Genomic DNA, 25,093 nt, shown 5'->3' with positions numbered 1-25,093 from the left:
GCTGCGATTCTTTATTGTATTTTTTCAATGAGTACATGCGATCGCGAATCCGAAAGTGAATGTAATATTTTCAGGGTGTATTTCAGGGTGGTAGAGCTAAAGGGTAAGGGGTAATTACAGTAAAGATGATAATGCATCATCAGTGTGATCTTTATTTCAAAATGAGAGATTTTTGTTTACCGGTAACACCAGTGACACAACTCCAGGGGACCACTACTTTCATTATACATTTTATAATATTTATTCTGCATTTTATTTTTTTATTTACATAATATATTAGATAGTTATGTATACATTATTGTATTTTAAATGGTGTAAAAACCTGTTATTTACCTCAAAATAGGCTAAAGCATTGTCTGTACATGACTGTGGAGGAGCATTTCTGCGGTGCTCGGAATATAATTAAAAATAAAATATTCATAACATATTGTTTTATTTTAAGAAATTGTAATTCCAAAGTGTTTTTTTAAGTGTAATATAGGGACAGAAAAATTGACATTTCCATAGAATGACCCAGATATCTATCAAACACTCAAAACTGATCATATAAAGTATAAACACTTTGAAATGTTAAAGGGCATATTGCAGGTTAGAGTACCCAGTGCGCCAATGTATAGAACAATAATGTAGGAACTAGATTTAAATATGAACATATACTTATAAAACGCTATTTAGGCTTCTGGAGTCATTTTTGTGAGAAAATTTTACTTCCGCATTTGAAAACCGCCAAACCGGAAGTGACGTAGCATGGGGGAGCGCGGTCAAAGTAAACAATAGGAAAGCAATGGATCGCAATGACAGTTCGGACGCTGAGGAAATTCTAGCCTAAATGTTTACTCGTATGACGGACCTCAGCCATATAATTATGAGCCTGATATGAAGCCAAGAGAGTAGACAGGTCAGGATTAGACAAAACAACAGTCAGAGGAGACACATTGAGCTGTGGTGTGAGGAGAACAGGGCAGGAGTCGGGTCTCGATGAGAGAACAGTGTTAGCTTATAGATGTATTCACGTTAGCCGACGATATGTATAACACTATGCTCAGATCACAATATTGTAATTATGTGTCAGGCAATAGCAAAGCTAGTATTTAGACCCTTACCTGCACGTGTATGTCAGCCATTAGGAGACAGTTTCCAGAGAAAGAGGGACATTATAAAGGTTTTGAATGGCCCCATTTGGTGATAATGAATAAAAAAATAATCACAATCACAACTTTCTTACTGTATAAAATTTTTATATGTAGAAGCAGCCAACACAAACATTAAAATTCGGAGTACAGATTGAAAATGAACATTATATTATATTATAATAATAATAAGTGTCGGCTGCAGACTTGCAAGACATTAAAAGTTTATGGAGGATACGTTAAAGAAATAAATTAAGACAAGGCACATTTTGTAAAACAAATGTACAATAAGTGATCTCTGACGGATCCGTGAGCGTCATGTTTCCCACCGGTGGCCGACCCACATGCTGACGGCGGACCGGGCGATCCGATGAAGGAGCCGGGACAGTGTGCACATATCGCCGTCATCATATAACGTAACGTTAACTCATCATATCGCCGGGATTATAATCATGCAGTCTATAGTGAACGCTACACACTACCGCGTTTTTCAAAGCAGACGCAGAAGCGAAGTCCCATCTCTTAAGGCCTTTTTATGCTTCTCCATCAACTCCACGCCGTAGCTACGCCGTCACTCCTGAAAATACAATAACCACCGAAAACACACTGAATCACGACCGCTTCAACATAATACCAGCCTATTCTGCACTGAGCGAACGCAGCGCCGGCAAACGACTCCCCATTCTGACGTAATATGACGCGATGGTGAAAAAAAAGCGTTTTTCAACACGGTCAAGGAAACGGTCACGTTTTCTACTACATTTGTGCCCTTATGTCTGGCAAAACAATTTTTAATCATGCATTTACTCTTCATATGGTATTTTCATACAAGGTTATATATTAATTCTGAAAAAAAAACCCTGCAATATGCCCTTTAACAACTGAAACTGGTTTTAATACATTGTTCAAAAATATGACTCAAAAATATGCATTTCATCAGTTTTGAAAAGATTTTTTAAAAACACCTTTTTTGAAGCTATATTTGCTTTATAGACTTTTGCACTGATTTAGCGCAATGGATTTATAAATTTCTAATAAAACCAACACAGGGAAGTTTAATGATTATAAAAGGTTTATTAAAAATAAGGAGCAAGAGAAGGCTTGAAAATCCAAGCAGCAGAAACTGAAGATGAAGATGAAGATGAAGATGTCCGTCTTCAGGATCCACCGAATCCTCTTTGTGCTTCTGTGTTGACAGAGAGATAAAGGAGACACAAACAGAAGAAATGATTATATTATAATACAGTTATGGCATTATTTAGTATGATTCCCTTAGCCTAGTGTGATTTGTTTGTAAAACGGCTTGCTGCTTTTTAACACAGTTTTTTAATCTCACTTATAAACTTCGATCTCCCTTTCCTATCAATCCAAAAACCTGCTGATCTGAGACATAATATAGATGAGTACAATCAACAGAATCACAAGCCTAAAAACTCTTACTTCGTAATGTAAAAACACACTCATTTCTCAGCAGTTAACATGTCCAACACTAATCTATCTTCTTCTACACAGTCCATGCAAACCCAAACTGCAAATTAACTTCAGTAAAACCTTTCTTTCATTTATTATAATTCTGACTCTGTCTTAATTCATAATTTCTGGGTTCTGGGTCTTTGACTGTAAATCCTCTTATTGATCTGTGATTTTATGTATTTCTTCAATAAGGACATTAAAGAGATTTGAAACATCATCAAAAGTTCATTTATTTCAGTAATTAGACTTAAAAGGTGAAACTAATATATTATGACTCATTGCATGCATATTTCAATATTTCAAGCGTTTATTTTGTTATAATTGTGATGATTATGGCTTACAGCTTATGAAAACCCCACATTCAAAATTAGAATATTGTGAAAAGGTTTTCATAAGCTGTAAGCCATAATCATCACAATTATAACAAATAAAGGCTTGAAATATCTCACTTTGCATGTAATGAGTCTATATAATATATTAGTTTCACCTTTTAAGGTGAATTACTGAAATAAATAAACTTTTGCACGATATTTTTGAGTTTCACCTGTAGTTCAAAAACATCTCAAGATACTCGTATAATACCTTACAAAATTATCACTTTAATAAAAGTTATGAATGGTTCTCACTTTGGACAACACTCTATGTGAAAGTGTTTTATCTGAAACTGTGTTTTTATTTATGCACAAGTGATGCAAACGGTCTCTCAGTGTCTCTATACCAACATGTGCTTTACAGTTAAACAGGATACAGGTGTTTATATCTGGCAGTTTGTGTTCCTCTTTTCTGCACTCGACGCTGTTAATCTTTCATTTGATCCTGAGACTGAATGTTCTAGGAAGAGTTCATAAATCTGTGGCTGTAGAAACTGTCGACTGCAGATAAATTTAGTCTCAACATTAAACCAGTTATTTGTTAATAACTAAAAGCAGACTCTCCGTGTTTAGAGCGAACTCGTATATTTCTATAATGTGATTCTGATGATCTGTTATTATTTTATGGAACATTTCAAGGAAGTAAACAATAACAAGCGCGTTGCAGTGATAGCCTACTGCGCATGTGCCAAAGCATTTCCGATTTTAAAGCACAGAGCTGTCAAAACAAAATGACGAACACATACTTTTTAAGTCTGGTTAAAACAGAACAGTTAAGATGTAAATATAAAAAATAGACGATAACATGGACCTTTTAAATCAGACACTGAGGGGAACTATATTGACTCAGAACGTATACGTTTTCCTGAAGTGACCTATCCAGACGTATCATCTGTCTGACTCTGATGATGCATTTGTTCCTAAAATGTAGGCGATGTTTGTCTTGAATGTGGTGAAGTTGGAGCCAGTCAGATTTGGGAGGTTATTAATGCTTGTACTTGCATGGCCGGGTAAGTGTGACGTATGCAAATAATAAATCACATTGCTTATCCTCTAGTAAACGAATAGTTCTGTTCCATTATTACCTATTGCATAATTATTGGTAACACTTTACAATAAGTAAATTCATTAATTCATGCTTAACTAATGCACAGATAATACTGAATTAATGTATTACTAATGATTATCTAAGCTATTCATTAATGATTGTGTAATGATGAGTCACTAGATGTGGGATCCATTTGCAGGCTTTATTAGAATCAGGGTCAGACAGGCAAAGGTCAAACAACAGCGATGAAGGCAGAGAAGAGAATACACACAGTCAGAGTCCAGGAACAGGCAAATGGTCGGGGCAGGCGGCTCTGACCACTGGAGACGGAGGGTACCTTTCTTTACCAGAGATGTAAGGGGATTGGCGACTGAACTGAAACTCCTGATGAAGCGCCGGTAAAAGTTGGCGAACCCCAGGAAGCGCTGCAGCTCCTTCAGGGTAGAGGGCTGGGGCCATTCGAGGACTGCATTGACCTTGTTCTCATCCATGGCGACTCCCTCCGGACTGATGATATAACCCAGGAAAGTCGTGGAAGTTCGATGGAACTCGCATTTCTCGATTTTGGCGTACAGTTGATGTCGAATGAGTCGTTCGAGGACAGCTCGGACATGGCGGACGTGGTCTGGAAGGGTATTCGAATAAATCAAGATGTCATCTATGTATACGATGGCGGTCTTGCGCAGCATATCCCTGAATACATCGTTGATGAAGGACTGAAAGATAGATGGACTGTTCGACAGGCCGAAGGGCATGACCAGATACTCGTAGTGCCCGGTACTGGTAGAGAAGGCTGTCTTCCACTCATCCCCCTCTCTAATACGAATAAGATTGTAGGCACAACGCAAATCCAGCTTGGTATAGTACTTAGCGCTGCGGAGCAATTCCAAGGCTGAGGGTACCAGGGGGAGAGGATAGCGGAACTTGACTGTGAGGTCATTAAGAGCACGGTAGTCGATACATGGGCGCAGACCTCCATCTTTCTTCTGAACGAAGAAGAAGCCTGCAGACGCAGGAGACGTAGAGGGTCGGATGAAGCCCTTGGCTAGTTCCTCCTCAATATACTGCCTCATGGCTTCGGACTCAGGCTGTGAGAGAGGGAATATACGGCCCTTAGGTGGTGCAGAACCGGGCAGAAGGTCAATGGCGCAATCACTGGCACGATGAGGAGGAAGTTTGGAGGCTTTAGCTTTACTGAAGGCCTCCCCCAAGTCATGATATTCGGGAGGAAGATCGTTCAGGGGAGTCCTCCCCTCCAGAATGGTGGCGGTTAGAATAGGCAGAGGAGTGACGTGGACGAGACATTCTGAATGACAAGGATTGCTCCACTGAGCGATTTGGTTCTACCTCCAGGAAACATGAGGATCGTGTCTGCGGAGCCAGGGTAAACCAAGAATGATGGGTGGATGAGGAGTGTGCAGGATGTAGAACTGGATCTTTTCGGTGTGTAGAACTCCTGTTTGCATGCGTAGCTCTTGTGTAAGGTGAGTTATCCGTCCGGAGCCCAGAGGACGTCCATCTATGGCTTCCACTGTCAAAGGAGAGGAGCAAGTGATTAGAGCTACTTGGTTCTGTCTGGCAAACTCTCTAGACATGAAATTTCCAGCTGCTCCGGAATCTAATAGGGCCACAGTGGCAATTTGCTGGTTGTTGACAGTGATAGTAATGGGCAGGGCCACACGGAATCTGCGGACTTTTTTTGTGATTTCTGTGTGGAATTTTTGGGAAAATCTGCGGAATTATGCGGAATGGTTTTAAATGTGTTACAGGTGCAATGTGTCATATTTCTGAGGATCTATTGACAGAAATGCAATATAAGATTCATAACTATGTTTTCAGTGGTGTAAAAAGACCTTACTTAATGAAACGTTATGTTTTTATTACCTTAGAATGAGTCATTTATATCTACATAACCGCGGGAACCCCCTTCTATGAAGGTCGACATATCATGACGTCATGTTTCTACCGTAGCCGAAAGCGAACAAACAGCGCTAAAGAAACCTCATTGCTTGACTTGCTACTCTCTGCTGCTGACTCAGACATCGACATCTTTTGTCTGACGTCGGCCACCATAGCTTCTCCTTCGAGTTTGAAAACGGAGGGATAGGCCGTCAGTGACTGGCTGTTTGCAATTCGCAAATCACACACTGCACCTTTAAACAGATCTTAGAGTATTGGAACTGAAAATATTACAAAATAAAATATTAAATATTCACTTCTTAATTTTTATTTAAGGTTTACAATACAAATAGAAAAAGAACATTTGATCTATGTTATTGTCCATACACTAAACAGCGGAGAAAATTGCATTGTGCACAGATCATTAAACAAGCAATTGCATATAATTTAAGAACATGGCAAAATAAATATCAATATTAAAATAAATAAAGTATATAAAGTAATGAACTACTTTTAAGAGCTATAAATTACTTTTAAATAAATAAATACTGGTGTGACAATCAGTTACAGAACAGTTCATTAAATACATAAATACCTAAAAATATAATTAAATAAATATATTAATAAACACATTCATATTAAAAAAACACTAATTTACTATTTTACTACTAACATAGCATCAGAAAAAGTCATTTGACATCAGAAAAGCTACTAAATGTGTGTGGAGTTTGGAGCTTATTTTGAGTCTCTGCTGTTGAATTTGGCAATCAGCATCATCTTAACATTGTCCTCGGTTAGGCTTCGTCTGTGCTGTGTCAGAAGAGAAGAATAGTGGGAAAAAAGTCTCTCCACATCAACTGAAGTAGTGGGCAGATGCAGGTACAGTGCAGCCAGTGGGGCAAGTGTTGGCATTCGATCTTCCCTTGCAGCCCACCACTCCACTGCACTAACCTCACCTGCATCACTCTTGTCCATGCAGATGTAGCGATGCCACTCCTCTGCAGACACCTTGCTCAAAGCAGGGACAACTTGGACATAACTCTGCATATCAGGTTTTAAGCCAGATACCTTGGCTGGATCAAAGATTGGGAGGGCTTTAAATAGTTCAGTGGAAGGATGTCTCTCCATCACAGCCTGAAGCTTGGTAGAACATTGTGCCATTGCTTCTTTAAACATCTCAGAACAAGTGTACCGCTCATCATCATTTAACTCCTTCATCTGCTCTCTGGTGCGGGGACGCCAGTCCTCAGCCTCTGCGGTGCGCCCATACTCAAACAACATGCTGAGGTCCTCTAGCTTGTGACACTGCCACATTAGTTTAGGTATGTTTCTTAAAATTCGGCAAGGAGTTTAAGTACTTAATTGAGGCATATAGGTCTGTAGGTTCCATATAATGTCTGAGTGATATGTATATGTACTTATTTATATGTATCTCTTTTTTTCATGTTTAATTCCACTGTGTGTAACGGTATATGAAGGGTGTTTGGTATTAGGCCACTGGTCGGCCGATACGTTTATCACCGCACACCCAAACTTATATCTATAGGGGGCGGTCTGGAGGAAACCAGGTGTGTGAAACCAGAGGTAGTGGCGCCCGTACTCAGGGCTGCTGCCGCATGCTACTAGCATTGGTAAACTGTTTTCTCTTGGGTGGGAGAGAGAAAGAAGGCATTCCAACTGGGAAAACAGACTATGGGACCTAAACGCCGTTTGTAATGAGTGGAATACGGGTGCGTCACCAAATTGAGGACGTGACTAAATAACCTTCCCAGGTGGCTGGCTGGACTGATTCACCGGAGTTTGGTGAGACCGATTTGTTTTGTTTGTTTGTTTTATTATGTGCGTGGTAATACTGCAAACCAACGATCGCGTACTGGTTTCTTTTCTTTTGTGGATTACTATTTTTGTTTGCTATGTTATGGGACAATTGACCGGCATCGGCCTTGGATTATTCACTCTCTCGCAGCCATCAGGATAAAGGACAGAATATCCGTCATTTAGTTTGGACTTTTAGGTGAATTTCGGGACTGAAAGAGAAAGGACATTGAACTATTGGGGGGTTGTGTGGGTCATTTGAATGTGTGAAAATATAAAGCTTTATTCTGTGAGCTGTAATAGTGTATTTGTTTGGTGAGTGTTTTCCTTTCATGCTAGTAGACAGAAGATACTGTTTGTCAAATGTTATAGTTGGTTATTGTTAATTTGGTCAATGTTTCAAAAGAACCCCTTGTGCATTTAAGATAACACAGCCTGAAGTAAAAAGGTGGATTGTTACAGATGGTGGCCCGTACGGGGAGGAATATAATTTGTGATTGATCATTTTGGTAATAAGTTTGCATGTAACATGGGCGGCATTTGTATTCTGAATTAAGATCATTGCTGTAAATAACCAGTTATCAGGTATACATCTTGATTTGTTTTGCACTGTAAAAAAAAAAAAAAAAAAAAAAATCTTTGGGAAAATTACTGATTATAAAACTGAATAGTCATGGATGAAATGAGGGTGACACAACTTGTAAATCTTGATGATTCCCTAGAGGAGGATGTAGTTAGAAATGAGCTTAGTACCAGGGCCTCTACTCCTACCTCTGTCGATGAGCTTGGTGAGCAGCTCAATAAACCAGATGTTTGGGTCACTAGGAGAAATCCTGTGGGGGAAATTACCTCACTGATTAGTTCTCTTTATATATCACAGACAGAGGAGAGTGAACAAAGCACTGGAGATGAGGGTAACACATCGTACCTCGCACTGCCTGCTCTCATGTCCATTACCACTGACTTAAGTTCAGTCACGGAGAGATTAGATAACCTTGAAACAGATTTTAGAGATTCTGCCGCTAGTGCTTTCAACAGAGAAGAGAGCATTAGAAGCTATGTTGACCGGAGTCTTGTGGCTCTTGAACAAAGCATGATATCGACACTTAAGCAGTTTGAAGAAACGTTAGTGGACTGTTTACGGCGGCGTGATGAAAAATGGAAGACAGAAATTCAACGGCTGAAGAGTGTCAGCCTTTTGCCTGTCTCCAAGCCTGGGAAAGCCTCTGGAACTACTAGCCATCCTTCATATAATCGCTTCACTGCGGTTCAAGCTCCTCATGGTTTGCCTATGGCTCAAACATCCACTGGTGACGTCTCTCAAAGCTATTTTCCTCTTAGTGTAGGTACCCATGCTGGGGGGCCTACAGGAAACACCTTTCCATCTCCTTTTACTTCTATTACCTCTCCTAATATGCGGACTGATTTTGCTAATGATGCCCAGCCTTCTGTTTCTCTTACTGGACAACTTCAGCAAGGTCAACCAGCCCCTATCACTGCTGGGGCCCAGTTCAAGACATCATTCGCTGGGTCTAGTGTTCAGCAGCAACGACAGCCTTTCTCCTCCAGCACCAGCCTACCTACCCCTTTGATTGACCTTGATAGCCAGGTCGCAGCCTCTGTGCCTGTTGTTTTTTCTAAGCCTGCCGTTCATATGGAGTTCCCTTCTTTTAGTGGGTCCAGGGAAGTGTCTGACATTCTAAACTTTGTGGAGCAATGTGAAACATATCTTGCTGTTCGGCCATTAACAGTTGCAGAACTATTAGGCGCACTTTCTGGTGTTCTTAAGGGACCAGCACATAGTTGGTGGTCTGTGGCGAAGAACAAAGTTCACAACTGGCCAGAATTCAAGGAGGCTTTCCAGGCTGCTTTCCTGCCTCCTGATTACCTCTCGGAGGTAGAAGAAAAACTGCGAGACATGGTGCAGCTGCCCGAACAGTGTTTGAGGGATTTCGCTTATGATTATCATGCTCTTTGTATCCGGTGGAAGCCTGAAATCACTGAGGCAGAGTTGGTAAGGAAGATACTAAACAACTGTAATCCCAGAATTGCTGGCTGTCTTAGAGGAACCATCACTACGGTTGACCAGCTTGTTCAAGTGGGAACGTTGGTAGAAAAAGACTGCACCTCGTCAAAGGAGTATTGGGGCAAAGTGGACCAACAGAAGGCTAAGGAAAAGACCTCAAAGAAAACCCATGAGAAGGGTAGCTACAAAAAACCTGCAGATATGGTGACTGTAGTTCAGTATGAAAAAAAAACTCCGTTGGCTCTTCTACATGTTCCAGTAACAGTGAGGGGAAAGAATTACTCTGCTGTATTAGACACGGGATGCACTTTTTCTCTCATGCGTCAAAGTATGTGGATGGAGGTGGCTCGACAGGGTGAACAGCTGAAGGCAAGTGGGGACCAAAGCTTTGCCCTTGCTAATGGGAAGACGTACGGTGCCATGGGAAAAGCACATCTTCTCTATTGCTGGCACGAAATGATGTGGGCTCTGGAGACGTACATTCTGGCTGATGACAATCTGGCATTTCCCATTATTCTTGGTTTGGATTTCCTCTGTAAGACCTCTACCATCATCCATATGGGGGACCAAACGTATGGGGTGAAGGGTCCCAGGGGTTATACGTTTCATCCATTCCTGGCACCGCTTAATGAGAATATGGGGTGTCAAGTCACTGATAATCAGCCTAAGGCCAGTCTTTATGTAGCTATTCCTTCAGGGAGCGCTTTGATTTCATCATCTTCACCAGGAGTGGTAGCTTTGCCTTTTCCTGATCAGCCTCCGGAGATTCAACAACTGCTGCAGGCTTGGCCTGAGGTGTGTTCAGGGAAACTGGGGAAGACCTCAGTGGAAGAACACAAGATCTTTGCAGTGGATGAGGTTCCTGTCCGCTGCAAAGCCTATCGTGTATCCCCTTTTAAGCATCAGATTATTGTAGACCATATAGACCAGATGCTCAAGGATGGCATTATTGAGCCCTCCCAGTCTGCCTGGGGCGCTCCAGTGGTTTTAGTCACCAAGCCTGATGGGTCAATAAGGTTTTGTGTTGATTTTCGACGCCTTAATGCCAAGACCCATCCAGATGCCTACCCCATGCCTCTTATACATGACCTTCTTGAGTCCATGCATGGTGCAGCTTTTTTCAGCACTTTGGATTTGAAATCAGGCTATTGGCAGGTTGCAGTGTCTGAAGAGAGTAAAGCCAAGACGGCCGTTATAACTCCAGTGGGGCTCTATCAATTCAAGTGTATGCCGTTCGGACTAAAAAATGCTGGAGCCACGTTTCAAAGGTTGATGGAGAAGGTCCTGGGAGAGCTGAGGGGGAAAATATGCTGTGTTTACATAGATGATGTAATCGTGTTTTCGGCCACCCCCGAACAACATCTCAAAGATGTGAACGCCGTAATGGAAAAGCTCCATGAGGCCAAATTGACCCTCAACCTAAAAAAATGTCTATTTTTCCGACGGGAGTTGAAATTCTTGGGCCATGTGGTATCAGAGAAAGGTGTTCAGGTAGATCCAGAGAAGACCTTGGCGGTGACTTCCTATCCGATTCCCACCAGCATTAAATCTTTGCAGCGTTTCCTAGGCCTAGTGGGGTGGTACCACAAATTCATAAATCACTTTGCAGACATGGCAGCCCCACTTAACCGCCTGAAGAGGAAAGATGTAGAGTGGATCTGGTCAGAGGACTGTCAGCGGAGCTTTGACCAGCTGAAAGAGGCACTGGTGAATGCTCCTATCCTGATACAGCCTGATTACACACTGTCGTTTGAGGTTCATACGGATGCAAGCGATGTGGGTCTGGGAGCAGTGCTGGTCCAGAGTACTGGGGAGGGAGAGAAGGTGATAGCCTATGCTTCCAGGGGGTTGCGTGGAGCGGAGTGCAATTACTCTACATCCGAGAAAGAATGTCTTGCGGTGGTATGGGCAGTTGAAAAATGGAGGCACTTCCTTGAAGGTACGGAGTTCATTGTGTATACAGACCATGCTGCCTTGACTTGGGCCTTCAATTGTCCAAAGACTTCATCTCGGCTAACACGCTGGATCCTGCGGCTGCAACAGTTCCAGTTTAAAGTCCAGTACAGAAGGGGCCGGCATAACATCGTTCCAGATGCTCTGTCTAGAGCAGTGACTCCTCCAACTTCAGCAGCAGCCTGTGTGGCTGTGAATATTTCTCCCGGTCCAACAGATCTGCCCACTTCGCTGTCGGAAATAAGAGATGCTCAGGAACAGGATACAGAGGTCATTGATTTGGCCAAAGAGTCTACTACGAACAGTAGGTTGGAAAGGATAGAGTTTACAATGTTGCAAGGTCTCCTGTACCGTCGCTCACCAATGAGAGAGGGGGGGGACAAGTTCCAACTGGTGGTACCCAAGAGTCTTGTGCCTGTTTTCCTTGCTTACTTTCATGACCATCCTCTGAGTGGGCATTTGGGCAGATTAAAAACCCTTCTGAAGGTCCTTGAGGTGGCCTGGTGGCCCTCTGTCCGAAAGGATGTCTGGAATCATGTCAAGGTCTGCAACATCTGCCAGGCTTACAAGCCTGAAAATCGTCAGCCTGCAGGGTTCATGCAGCCGACCCCCGTCGAAGATGCCTGGGAAAAGCTGGGAATGGATCTTATGGGGCCATTTCCCCGCAGCAAAAAGGGTAATACCTTTCTTCTTGTGATCGTGGATTACTTTACGAAGTGGGTGGAGATGTTCCCCTTAAAAGACAGCAAAGCCCACCGCATTGTGACCATCCTAAGAGAAGAGATCTTCACTCGGTTCGGGGTTCCGCATGAGTTAGTCTCAGATAGGGGGCCTCAGTTCACTGGAAATGAGATGGCTAACCTCTGTAAGTCCTGGGGAGTGATACAGAAGTTTACCACCAGTTATCACCCCCAAGCCAACCTCACTGAACGTTCCAACCGGACTATCAAAACGATGATCGCCTCCTATGTAGGGAACCAACACAAGAATTGGGATCAGTGGGTCAGGGAGTTCCGCTTTGCCATTAATGCCGCATATCACGAGACCACAGGTCAAACCCCTGCAGAGTTGGCACTTGGAAGATCTCTGAAAGGGCCACTCGAGAGATTGATTGGGACATCACCCTCTCCCCATCAACCTCCGTACACGATCCTGGAGAGACAAAAGTTAATGTTTGAGGTAGTTAAGAGGAGGGTTGGGGGATGTCAGGCCAGACAAGCCAAGTATTATAATGCCCGAAGGAGAGGTGCACAACTCCTGCCGGGAGACTTGGTCTGGGTCCGCACTCACCCACTCTCAAAAGCATCCGAGAATTTCTCATCCAAGCTTGCGCCTAAATGGTCGGGGCCAGTGATAGTGGTGAGAAAATTAGGCCCTGTCAACTACCAAATACAGTGGAAAGATCAAAATGGAAAGATTGATACCGTTAATGTGGTTAACGTGAAGCCCTACTTTGGGAGTTCAGCCTCCGGTACCTCTGGCTGGGGGGGGGGGGACTGTGACACTGCCACATTAGTTTAGGTATGTTTCTTAAAATTCGGCAAGGAGTTTAAGTACTTAATTGAGGCATATAGGTCTGTAGGTTCCATATAATGTCTGAGTGATATGTATATGTACTTATTTATATGTATCTCTTTTTTTCATGTTTAATTCCACTGTGTGTAATGGTATATGAAGGGTGTTTGGTATTAGGCCACTGGTCGGCCGATACGTTTATCACCGCACACCCAAACTTATATCTATAGGGGGCGGTCTGGAGGAAACCAGGTGTGTGAAACCAGAGGTAGTGGCGCCCGTACTCAGGGCTGCTGCCGCATGCTACTAGCATTGGTAAACTGTTTTCTCTTGGGTGGGAGAGAGAAAGAAGGCATTCCAACTGGGAAAACAGACTATGGGACCTAAACGCCGTTTGTAATGAGTGGAATACGGGTGCGTCACCAAATTGAGGACGTGACTAAATAACCTTCCCAGGTGGCTGGCTGGACTGATTCACCGGAGTTTGGTGAGACCGATTTGTTTTGTTTGTTTGTTTTATTATGTGCGTGGTAATACTGCAAACCAACGATCGCGTACTGGTTTCTTTTCTTTTGTGGATTACTATTTTTGTTTGCTATGTTATGGGACAATTGACCGGCATCGGCCTTGGATTATTCACTCTCTCGCAGCCATCAGGATAAAGGACAGAATATCCGTCATTTAGTTTGGACTTTTAGGGGAATTTCGGGACTGAAAGAGAAAGGACATTGAACTATTGGGGGGTTGTGTGGGTCATTTGAATGTGTGAAAATATAAAGCTTTATTCTGTGAGCTGTAATAGTGTATTTGTTTGGTGAGTGTTTTCCTTTCATGCTAGTAGACAGAAGATACTGTTTGTCAAATGTTATAGTTGGTTATTGTTAATTTGGTCAATGTTTCAAAAGAACCCCTTGTGCATTTAAGATAACACAGCCTGAAGTAAAAAGGTGGATTGTTACAAGCTGACTGAAGATGGTGGCAGCCACGGGTCTGGAGGTTTCTTCAAGCTTGACCAGGGTGGCAAGTATATCAGAGCTGTGCTCAACAATGAAGGTGGCCTGGATTTTCAGGAGTTTTCCGTTCTCCTCTAACAGAACTCTAAGATCCCGCACAGCTTTAGAGGACAGTGGCAGCGTTTGGATGAAGCCATGCAAAATATCAATGTTTTCTGCCAGATATTGCACAGCTTTTATCCAGGAACCCCATCTTGTCTGGACAGCAAACACTGGCATGAGAGGAGACAGACCCTGCTGCATCATGAAGGCCCTCAATTCAAGACGACGCTGGGGTGACTGGCAGAAAACACGCTTTACCAAACCACACATCCGGTTCAGTTCTTCAAATGTGTCAGGAAACACTGCTAGAACTAACTGCAGAAGATGTGCAAGACAGGTGATATGTACGGCATTGGGAAAGAGGCCATATAGAATAGTGTTATATGCTTTTTTCATATAACTTGCAGAATCTGTGACAAAAGCCCATACATCATTGAAATCAATGTTGTTGGAGTTAAGACAGGAGATGACAGCCTGCGATACGGTGCTGAAATTAACACGATCCAAAAAAACGAGATCTGCTGCAACAGGTGGCTTGCCCACTGGCTGGAGGAGAATAGCAAGAGCACAACGGCCACAAGCATCTGTCGTTTCATCTGCAATCACATAAACAGGACTTCCATTTACAGCCTGCTTGATGTCCTCCAAATACTGAGGAAATAAGTGTGGAAGATAATCAGAGCGTAGGTGAGATGGAGCTGGAATTGACCCTCCCTGTTTGCAGTACTTCTGTAAAAATGAGGAAAATTTGGATGTTTTTTCCAGAGGGATGTCGGCTTCAATGAAGGTCTTTATGAAATCATAAATGAACTCCTTTCTCTCAGCTGTAGATGGAGTCTTAGACATACAGGAGGCCAATGTCTGTGTTTTGAATGATGCTGGGGGGTAAAAAAGTATTTTATTATTTTAGGGGGCTATTTTAATTCCAAAGCCAAGGGAATTTTATCAGGATGCATAGTATCCTATTTAAGATAAATGATTCATTCACAAAGAGAATTGATGCCCTTGAAGGTTAGAGTTTTTCTCATTTTATTGATTAAGGCATTAAGATTTCCAAAAGATGATTTTGTATTCCCTCTTTTAAGTCAACTTTAGCATGGGTGTGTTCACTTATGCTAAGCACTGTGTGTGTGTGTGTGTGTGTGTGTGTGTGTGTGTGTGTGTGTGTGTGTGTGTGTGTACTGTTCAAAAGTTTGGGGTCGGTAAGATTTGAAATGCTTTTAAAAGTCTCTTCTGCTGTGTTGCACAACAGAGGTTTACTGGTTAAATAAAATAATGTGAAATGGTTTGATTTTACTTAAAACATTTATAATAAATAAATAAAGTACTATTAGCCTATCAATATTACTTTGAGAAGTACTTTCGATTGTATAGTATATTTCTGTGATCATTAATATTCATCAAGTTAAACCGAACTTTTATTTTGACGGGTTTCTGAGTGTATCTGATGCTGAAATGCAGAACGTCGTGTAATCAAATCTGCGGCACTCATTTACAGAGGCTCGCAAAACTATCAGACTTTAATAGCAGTCTTTTAATATTCACAGACACTAGTCAATATAGAGATTTGATATTAGCCTATTATCGGCAGTGAGACAGAGTAGCCTAGTTATTTCCATTTTGCGCCGGTATTGCGGTAGCAATAAACACAAATAAACACAACCCAGCACTGTTCTCATCATGATTACTTTTTATTATTTTTCAACACAAAGAAAATAAAACTTTAAATAAACTTGCCAAGAGCACTCCTCTTTCTGTTCGTGTGGCGAGCGGATTTGAGATGTTCCAGTGCCGTCTGTCGCCTCAGGTAATCAACGGAGTGTTGACAGGCTTTACAAAACATAACTCCGCCATCTTCATAAAAATCGTTTGCAAATTCTTTTGCTCTGTCCTGTGCCGTGATTTTGACAGACAAGTGACGTTTCCTTAATTCCTCCGCGTTCAGTTTTATTTTAGACATTTTCAACTTTCACTCTCTCATAAAATGTAAACATCAATCAGCGCAGCCTAGCCTACTACCCCCTCACAATCGCGTGCGCGCGCGCACAGGTTGTAAACTGCGGAAATCAGCGGAGGTTTCTGCGGGAGTCTGCGGGCGCGGATTCCGTGCGGGCCTGGTAATGGGTACTGTGACACACAGACTAGGATTTAGCGCATCAATGTTCAGACTCACCGGTCTCGGGTTCTCGGGGCGTGGCCGTGCAGGACAGGATAAACGTAGATGTCCAGCTTGACCACAGTACAGACAGAGATGGTGAGCGACGCGGCGATCTCTCTCATCCGCGGACAAGTGATAGGAATTGACCTGCATGGGCTCAGGCTCGGCGGTGACGGCTGGAACGAAGGCTCGGGGACCACGGACAGTGCGGGCGCTCGCTCGTCGAGATCAGATGAGATTGTTGATCTGGATGGTCAGGTTGATAAATTGCCCGAAATCCCTCCCCTCATCATGACATGCCAGCTCAGATTGTAGTTCGTGATTCAAACCTCTTCTGAATATTACCTTGAGTGTGTCGTCCATCCACGATGTTTGCGCAGCGAGGGTGCGAAAAGCAAGAGCATACTCAGCCGCGGTCATCCTGCCTTGTGAGAGCTCAAGAAGATGATCGCCTGCACTCTTACCCTCCTTAGAATGCTCAAAGACTGCTCTGAATTTTTGGAGGAACACCTCGAAGGATGAGAAAGCTGAACCATCCCCTCTCCATACTGCCGTAATCCATTCTAGTGCCTTCCCGGTGAGTAGCGAACAGAAAAAGGCGATCTTGCCCGCCTCGGTGGTGTACAGCGAGGGTTGTTGGGTCAGGTACAGTGAACACTGAAGGATGAATCCCCTGCATTTCTCGGGATCACCATTGAACTTCTCGGGAAGCGCAAGACGGGGACTCACGTGGGATAATGTCTCTGGAGCAGGTGTACTGCCAGCGGGGGCTGGCGAGGTCCCGCCCTGTGGTGAAGGTGTTTGCATGTCCCGAATGGCTCTCACCAGTTCTTCCGTGAGCGTTGTGAGGCGATTCAGCTGGTGGTGATGAGCCGCGAGTTGATCTGCCTGGGCGACGTAAGCTGCGGTCAGACTAGATATAGCCGCTGGATCGGGTTCAGGCGAAGTATTCTGTAATGATGAGTCACTAGATGTGGGATCCATTTGCAGGCTTTATTAGAATCAGGGTCAGACAGGCAAAGGTCAAACAACAGCGATGAAGGCAGAGAAGAGAATACACACAGTCAGAGTCCAGGAACAGGCAAAGGGTCGGGGCAGGCGGCGAAACAATCAAAGTCCAGGGTCCAGGCGGAGGGTATGGCAGGCAGGCGGCAGGCAGGCGGCAGACAGCGAAAGATGAGGTCCAGATCAAGTTGTCACAGGTAATCAAACACGGGGTATAACGCTCAGAATTGTTCACAGGGAAAGCAATACTTCGCACTGAGCATAGCAAGAGCTGTGCTTAAGAAACCCTGTTGACGAGGTCCAGCTGAACATGATGATCTGACGAGGTCCAGCTGAACATGATGATCAGCATCAGCCACGGGGCTGCTGGGACTTGTAGTGAACACAGGGAAATAGTTAGTACTCGGGCGAGAGCGCCCTCTGGCCGCCAGAGGAGGGAATCACGGAGTTCCTTCCTGTGACAGATTGCCTCATTAGCAACTAATGAAGAGTCTGTCTGGTTAATATATTAGTTCATATATGAACTGTTATTAATTAAATATGTAATTGTGGATTAATTCCATAATACCTTATTTTATTAACTAATCGTGTTCATTAAGTTGTTAATTACCACAATGAGCCAAAGCCTTATTTTTCAACTTCCAGATAATACAGGTAAACTAATATGCATTAATACATTAATAATTACAGCATTAGTAGTGTGTCAATTACTACAATTACAGATGATGAGTTAATAATGATGTGCCTCAACAAGTAAAGTCACAACATAATGATTGTTAGCTAATGATTAATTAATCATTAATGACCATCGCTAGAGTTTATAAAAGCTGTTTATTAAACACTGGTTTCCAAAAACATTGTAGTAATGGACACACTACTAATTATTAATGTATTAATGCATATTAGTTTACCTGTATTATCTGGAAGTTGAAATATAAGGCTTTGGCTCATTGTGGTAATTAACACATTAATGAACACTATTAGTTAATAAAATAAGTGATTATGGAATTAATCCACAATTACATATTTAATTAATAACAATTCATATATGAACTAATATATTAACCAGACAGACTCTTCATTAGTTGCTAATGAGGCAATCATTAATGAATAGCTTAGATAATCATTAGTAATACATGAATTCAGTATTATCTGTGCATTAGTTAAGCATGAATTAATGCTTATTAGTGCTTGTTGTAAAGTGTTACCTAATTATTTCATACATTTTGAAATATTTGTGGTTAGGTGAAGTGTGTAGCCATGTTGCTGTGTGTTGGGTTTGAATCCTGCACGTGGTCATTAATAAAACAAGAAAATGTTAATTATTTTCCTCCCCATTCTAATTAATATTAAATTCTAATTCATCACAACCCGGAAAATTAACCATGTTTTACTGCAAATAAAAATTGTAGTTAAACTGTAGTTAAACCATGGTTACCACAACATTAACCGTAAAACTGTGGTTATAGAAATGGTAATCAATCCGCTAAAAACAACAACTAAGAAACATGGTTACCAGACTTTTACTTGGTTAATAACCAGTTAATTTTTATAAGGGATGTGTTGCTGCTTTTAGATAAAAGTAGATAATGCAGTAAATGTATAATCCCACTTGGTTTTAGATTGATCCGAAACCAGCGGAAGACATTGGCTTTTCCAAGCGGAGAGAAGTTCAGAGAAACACATCTGATCCACTGAGTCCAAGCCTGCGCTGTAGGTCCTCGGAGGAAGGTAAGGAATGTGCAGACACCTGATGAAAACATATGCAAAACACATGTTCATATATGGTTTTCATGGATATGGATATAGTCACTGTGGTGTACTTAAATAACTAGGCCAGGCACGCGTTTCACTGCTTTATAAGATCTGGACGTAACACAAAAGGCTCAACATGAGGGTTTTACAGACTCAACTTTTGTTATTGACATGCGCAGAATACACACTTGCTAACAACGGCAAGTCTCCAGGGTCAACCTTAATGCACATATTAATAGTATTAAATACACCATTATATCCCCTTTAAAATTAAAGGTAATCTACACATAGTGCATAAACATATAACACTAACTTAAAACTACACTTCTTTCACAGAATAGTGATTTCACTCCGGTTAATTAAATGACCGGCATATTAAACAAAGCATGTTAAACCTTACAATAAACTCAACCCTCTTTTATAACTAAACAGTATCATACTATGTTTAATCTCTGTAACGTGACGGCCGCTTACTCATGCTCTCCGAGCGCCTCAAAGTCACTGTCTCTGGATCCGGCTGGTCCAACGTAAAAGGTGGTGCTGCGGAGACTGGCACAGCAAGGTCACTCTCCTGCCCAGCTGACTGAGTTGCTCCTTGAGGCTCTGGGTCTGAAACGCCCTGAGGGTATCGAGGTCGCAACTGGTCTCCGTGACGCCTGTACACTTGGTCAGTTAACTTTCCCTGCACCCGGTACAACACCGGACCTGTCTGCTGTGTAACTACTCCTGGGATCCATTTGGGTTTATCCCCTGCAGTATTGCGTAGATACACAGGATCATCGACATCAAACTGTCTCTCGGCAGCCCGACTGTCATGTTCCTCCTTCTGCTGATACTGCCTCCTTCTCACCCTCATGGCAATGTTTGGCTTTAGGAAGTCCAACCGTGAACGCACATGTCTCTTCAGGTGCAAGTCTGCGGGTGACTCTCCAGTCGCACTATTGGGAGTTGTGCGATATCGCAGTAGGAAATGTGAGACTTTGTCCTCAACACTCAAATCCTCTCCATCCAGCTTCTTCATGCCTGCTTTGAATGTGGCAACATACCTCTCAAGGAGGCTACAGTTGTGTGAAGGATACCGTTCCTTTTCATGAACAGCTAAAACTCATCTGACGTGAAGGTTGTGGAGTTGTCTGTGACAATTTGCTCTGGTATTCTATATGACGCAAAAAGTCTCCTAAGCCTTGAAATGGTTGCGGAGGACGTTATTTGTGCCATCTTGAAAACCTCCAGCCACTTAGAATATGCGTCTACAACTATCATAAATATGTGAGCCATGAACGGACCTGCAAAGTCAATGTGGAGCCTTTTCCAAACCTCTCCCGGAAACTCCCAGGGGTGCAGAGGAACGAGGCGTGGCATACGCGGCTCAAACTGGCACCTGTCACACTGCTTACAGGTCTTTTCAACGTCCATGTCTACATGCGGCCACCAGACATATTGCCTTGCAATGGTCTTCATCTTTACAATGCCAGGGTGTCCGCTGTGGATCTCGTTAAGCACTGCTGTTCTCCACTTTGTAGGCACCACTACTCTTGTCCCCCATAGAACACAACAGTAAAGGTGGCAGTGGCTCAGTGGTTCATGTAGTCACTTTACGAGAGTGGAAGGCGCAGGGGAACATCTTGGCAGGATTCCCGTGTCGCTGCGAGAGAATGGCACCTACTCCTGAATTTGATGCATCCACCTTCACAATGAACTCGCTCTCAGGATCTGGGTTATGGAGAATGGGAGCTGTGGTAAATCTCTCCTTAAGCTTCTCGATGTCGGAAGTACATTCAGGAGACCACCTTAAACGTTGCCTCCCCCCCTGAAGGAGGGACGTGAGAGGAGCTGTCGTTATGCTGAAGTTCCGGATGAACCTCCGGTAGAAGTTTGCAAAGCCCAAGAAACACTGAAACTCCTTCACAATGGTAGGTCGAGGCCAGTCGACCACAGCCTTTACTTTGTTGTCATCCATCATAACGCCCTCGGAACTAATGACGTACCCCAGGAAAGAAATACGGGTCTAGTGGAATTCGCACTTCTGGACCTTGGCGTATAGTTGATTGTCGATAAGACGCTGGAGCACGGCGCGCACATCCTTGACGTGTTCTGCAAGAGTCTCAAGTCCCAGAAGATGTCATTGACGAAAGCCTGGAAGACAGAGGGACTGTTGGACAGGCCAAACGGCCTAACCCGGTACTCGTAGTGCCCAGTCGTCGTGGAGAAGGCCGTTTTCCACTCATCCCCCTGTCGAATGCGGATAAGGTTGTAGGCATTTCTCAGGTCTAGTTTGGTGAAAAACTTGGCGGTGCGGAGCATCTCCAGGGCGGCTGGAACCAGCGGCAGGGGGTAACGATACTTGACTGTCACCTCGTTAAGATTGCTGTAGTCTATGCAGGGGCGGAGACCTCCGTCCTTCTTGACGAAGAAAAAACCCACGGAAGCTGGAGAAGTGGAAGGTGTGATAAAACCCTTGGCGAGCTGTTCGTCGATGTAGGCCCTCATGGCGTCGGTCTCTGGCTGGGACAAAGGATAGACTCTCCCACGGAGTGCTACAGCTCCAGGAAGAAACTCGATGGCGCAATCCCCTGGTCTATGAGGTGGTAGTTGAGATGCCTCCTTCTCGCTGAAAGCCAACGCGAGGTCGTGATAGGCAGAGGGAACGCTCTTGAGATCAGGATTCTCTGACTGACCGAGTTCAGCTTCAGGACCATGGACAGCGGACTGACAGTTCGCGGAGTAGAAAGGAGACCACTGAATTATTTTTCTCTTGAACCACGAGATATGGGGGTCGTGCTTCTCCAGCCAGGGAAATCCTAGAACAACAGGATGTTGAGGTGAATTTATGGCGAGCAGTTGAATTAAATCAGAATGTTGAACACCGGTATCGAGGGTTAACTGTTCCTGTAGCAACCATCCAAGGCTGCTACAGCCACTTGAGGTTCACATGAAACGAGAGGGAAATGATGAGCTCTAGCAAAAGTGATATCAATGAAATTTCCCGCTGCCCCAGAATCAATCAATGCAATAGTATTAACAGTCTCCTTATCTGTGCGAATGGATATATTTACAGTGAGAGAATGCATAGTGAGGAGACTGGGACTCACCGCAGGAGAGATATTAGAGCTGGGTCTCACGGGGCATGTCGCCCTCAGGTGACCGGCTTGGGCACAATACAGGCAGAGGTTCCGGCGCATTCTCAGGTCGCGCTCCTCAGTAGTTAGGCGCGTGAAGCCGATTTGCATGGGTTCTGGTTCAGCATTGGCGGAGGAATATTCGGCGCTGCGAGGTTTGAGTGATGTGCGGCGGGCGCGCATGAGGTTATCCAGACGAATGGTAAGGTCCATGATTTGAGAGAGGGTTTTTCCGTCATCTCGGCATGCAAGCTCTCCCTGTAGATCAGAATTGAGTCCCTTACGGTAGAGTAGACGTAAAGGATTCTCCTCCCAGCCCGTGTGAGCAGCGAGAGTGCGGAAGGTGAGAGTGTAGTTCGCCGCGGAGGATCCTCCCTGACGAAGAGACAGCAACAGCTCACCCGTGTCCTTTCCGTCGGCGGGATGTTCGAACACCTCTCTGAATTGGATGAGAAAATCATCATAAGAGGAAAAAGCGAGGTTACTTCCTGACCAAAGCGCCGTCACCCATTCCAGGGCTCTTCCAGTCAGCAACGAGCATAGGAAGGACACACGGCCGTTGTCGCTAGTGAAGAAGTGTGGTTGTTGGTTAATATACAGTGTGCATTGTAACAGGAACCCTTTACACGTAGCTGAAGATCCATCGTATTTCTCAGGAAGGGATAAACGGAGAATATTGGATGTACTCACACTGGGCATGGGTTGAGCTGGGGGTGCAAAGACCTGTGTGGCCGCGGTGGATTGAGGAGAAAGTGACTGCATAGATCTCACCAGTTCCTCGGTGAGTGAAGTTAATTTCTCCAGCTGTCGTTGATGAACCACCAGTACTGAACCTTGATTGGAGAGTTCTGTGGAAAACTGATGCAGGGCTGCTGGATCCAGTGTTGGCGAAGTCTTCTGTGACGGAGAGTCTGAGACATTCAGATCCATTTGCAGTAATTTTATTGGAATACAGAATATGGCAAAGAGACAAGGCAGACTGGGAACAGGTAAGGGAGATCCAGGAATCAGAGTGGTTACCAGGCACGGGTCAAGGCAGGCAGAGAACGTTCGTGAAGGATCCTTGGAAATACAGGCTGGGGTCGGAGAACCAGGAATACTCGGGAAGATATGGAGATCGCTTAGAAATGAACGCCGTGGCAGAAACAAGACTTTGCACTGATGGTGTGTAGGGAGCGTGCATATAAAGGGTGCTGGGAGAGTCAGAGTGAGAACAGGTGTGGTGATAATGGGATGGGACAGGGCTGGTAGATAATGAGTGTGAGGAGGTGGAAGATGGGAATTGCAGTCCTAGTATTCAGGGGAAAGTGATCTGATGCCGCCAGAGGGAGGCGATAGAGATCGCTCCGTGACAGATATACATATAGTACCATTCACCACTGTTTCTGGCTACAAGTGATGCATTCACGAGAGCCTCAGAAACAAACACTGATCTACAGTAAAACATATCCATCATCAAATAGCCTCATATAATACAGTATACCAATTGCATAAAATATTTAAACAACAGTACACAAATCCAAACACCAGCCCGTGCAGAAATGGAAAAGTTGCAGATGTACGTTTCTTCTGTAAAAGTGCATATAATGTTTAAATAGTGCACATCTGTACAGAGAAACATCAAACAATAATAATTCACATTAATTACAAGTTTGAAATGTTAAACCAGATTCTGTATTTATTCATACTCTCGTGCTGCAAACAGGTAGATCTCTGACATGTCTTCAGATAAGTTACAAGTTATAAGTTAGTTTTTACCTGGCTGCTTTAACTGTGTTTTGGATACACATTTGTTATGGCAATAAATGCAGGAGGAAATCTCATCAGATGATGTTGAACAATTTTTTTTTATTGCACATTGAACAATCGTGTTACATGATTTTTGAACAATGTCCAAAGAGTTCCATAAAATTATTATTTCTGGGATAAAAACGGCGTTTTCGTGTAAATGACAGGCCAAAACGCAGAGAAATATCTGCGTTTTCCCATCGTGTAAACGGGGCCTTAATGTCACGGAGCGCTCAGCTACGCCTCCCTCTGGTCTCATCCGCACCCTCTCTCCGGAATACTAGAACTGCACTTCCCATCACTCCCTCTTGCCATTATCACTCTCCATCCCTGCCTGGTTTACCTATCATCCTCATCACCGCCACCTGTCCCCCATTATCTCCCCTTTATCTGGACTGTCCCTTCCATTGTTCCCTTGCGAAGTCTTGTTTTGCATTTCTTGTTTTGACTTCAGCCTGTGTTTCACTACGAGTACTGGATATCCCCTTTGATTCTTGCCTGTCTCATTATATGTCTGCTTACCTGTGTTTCATTGCATGTGCCAACAAACTTCTGCAAATGGATCCATCCGCCTCAGCTTCAGCATTACAGAAGACTTCGCCACCTCAGGATCCAGCAGATTTTCTCCTGGCCAACGAGGTTTCTTCGCAAGCATCGGAGTTGGTCACACATCGTCAACAGCTGGTGAAACTGACTAATCTCACTGAGTAAATGGTGAAACTGTCTAATCTCCCTCCGTCGATCGCGGCCGCTAATCAGGCTAAGCACCCGGCGCCCGCTGCACCTGCTCTTCCACAGCCTGTTGTGAGTACCTCTTCCAGCCATCCCAAAATGTCACTCCCCGAGAAATTCAATGGATCACCCATCACTTGTAAAGGTTTTCTGATGCAGTGTGAGATTTATTTTAACCAGTCTCGGGAACACACCACCGACGATAGCCAAATCTCCTTTGTGTGCTCGCTTCTCACTGGAAAAGCATTGGA

General features: G+C 43.6%; 1 long non-coding RNA gene across 1 annotated transcript in view; it reads left to right on the top strand.

Moving 5' to 3' along the window:
- The first annotated feature begins 3,927 nt into the window (after positions 1-3,927).
- Positions 3,928-25,093, top strand: part of LOC306984831 — a 72,566-nt gene continuing 51,400 nt past the window's right edge. The window contains exons 1-2 of the long non-coding RNA XR_013794659.1: positions 3,928-3,984; positions 19,071-19,179. This is a non-coding gene — a long non-coding RNA (uncharacterized lncRNA). The remainder of the gene's footprint in view (positions 3,985-19,070; positions 19,180-25,093) is intronic.

The sequence above is a fragment of the Phoxinus phoxinus genome (genome assembly GCF_949152265.1).
Source record: "Phoxinus phoxinus genome assembly, chromosome: 17".
Classification (NCBI taxonomy): Eukaryota; Metazoa; Chordata; class Actinopteri; order Cypriniformes; family Leuciscidae; genus Phoxinus; species Phoxinus phoxinus.
Note: the sequence above shows the minus strand (reverse complement) of the source record. Positions and strands in the feature narration are given on the sequence as shown.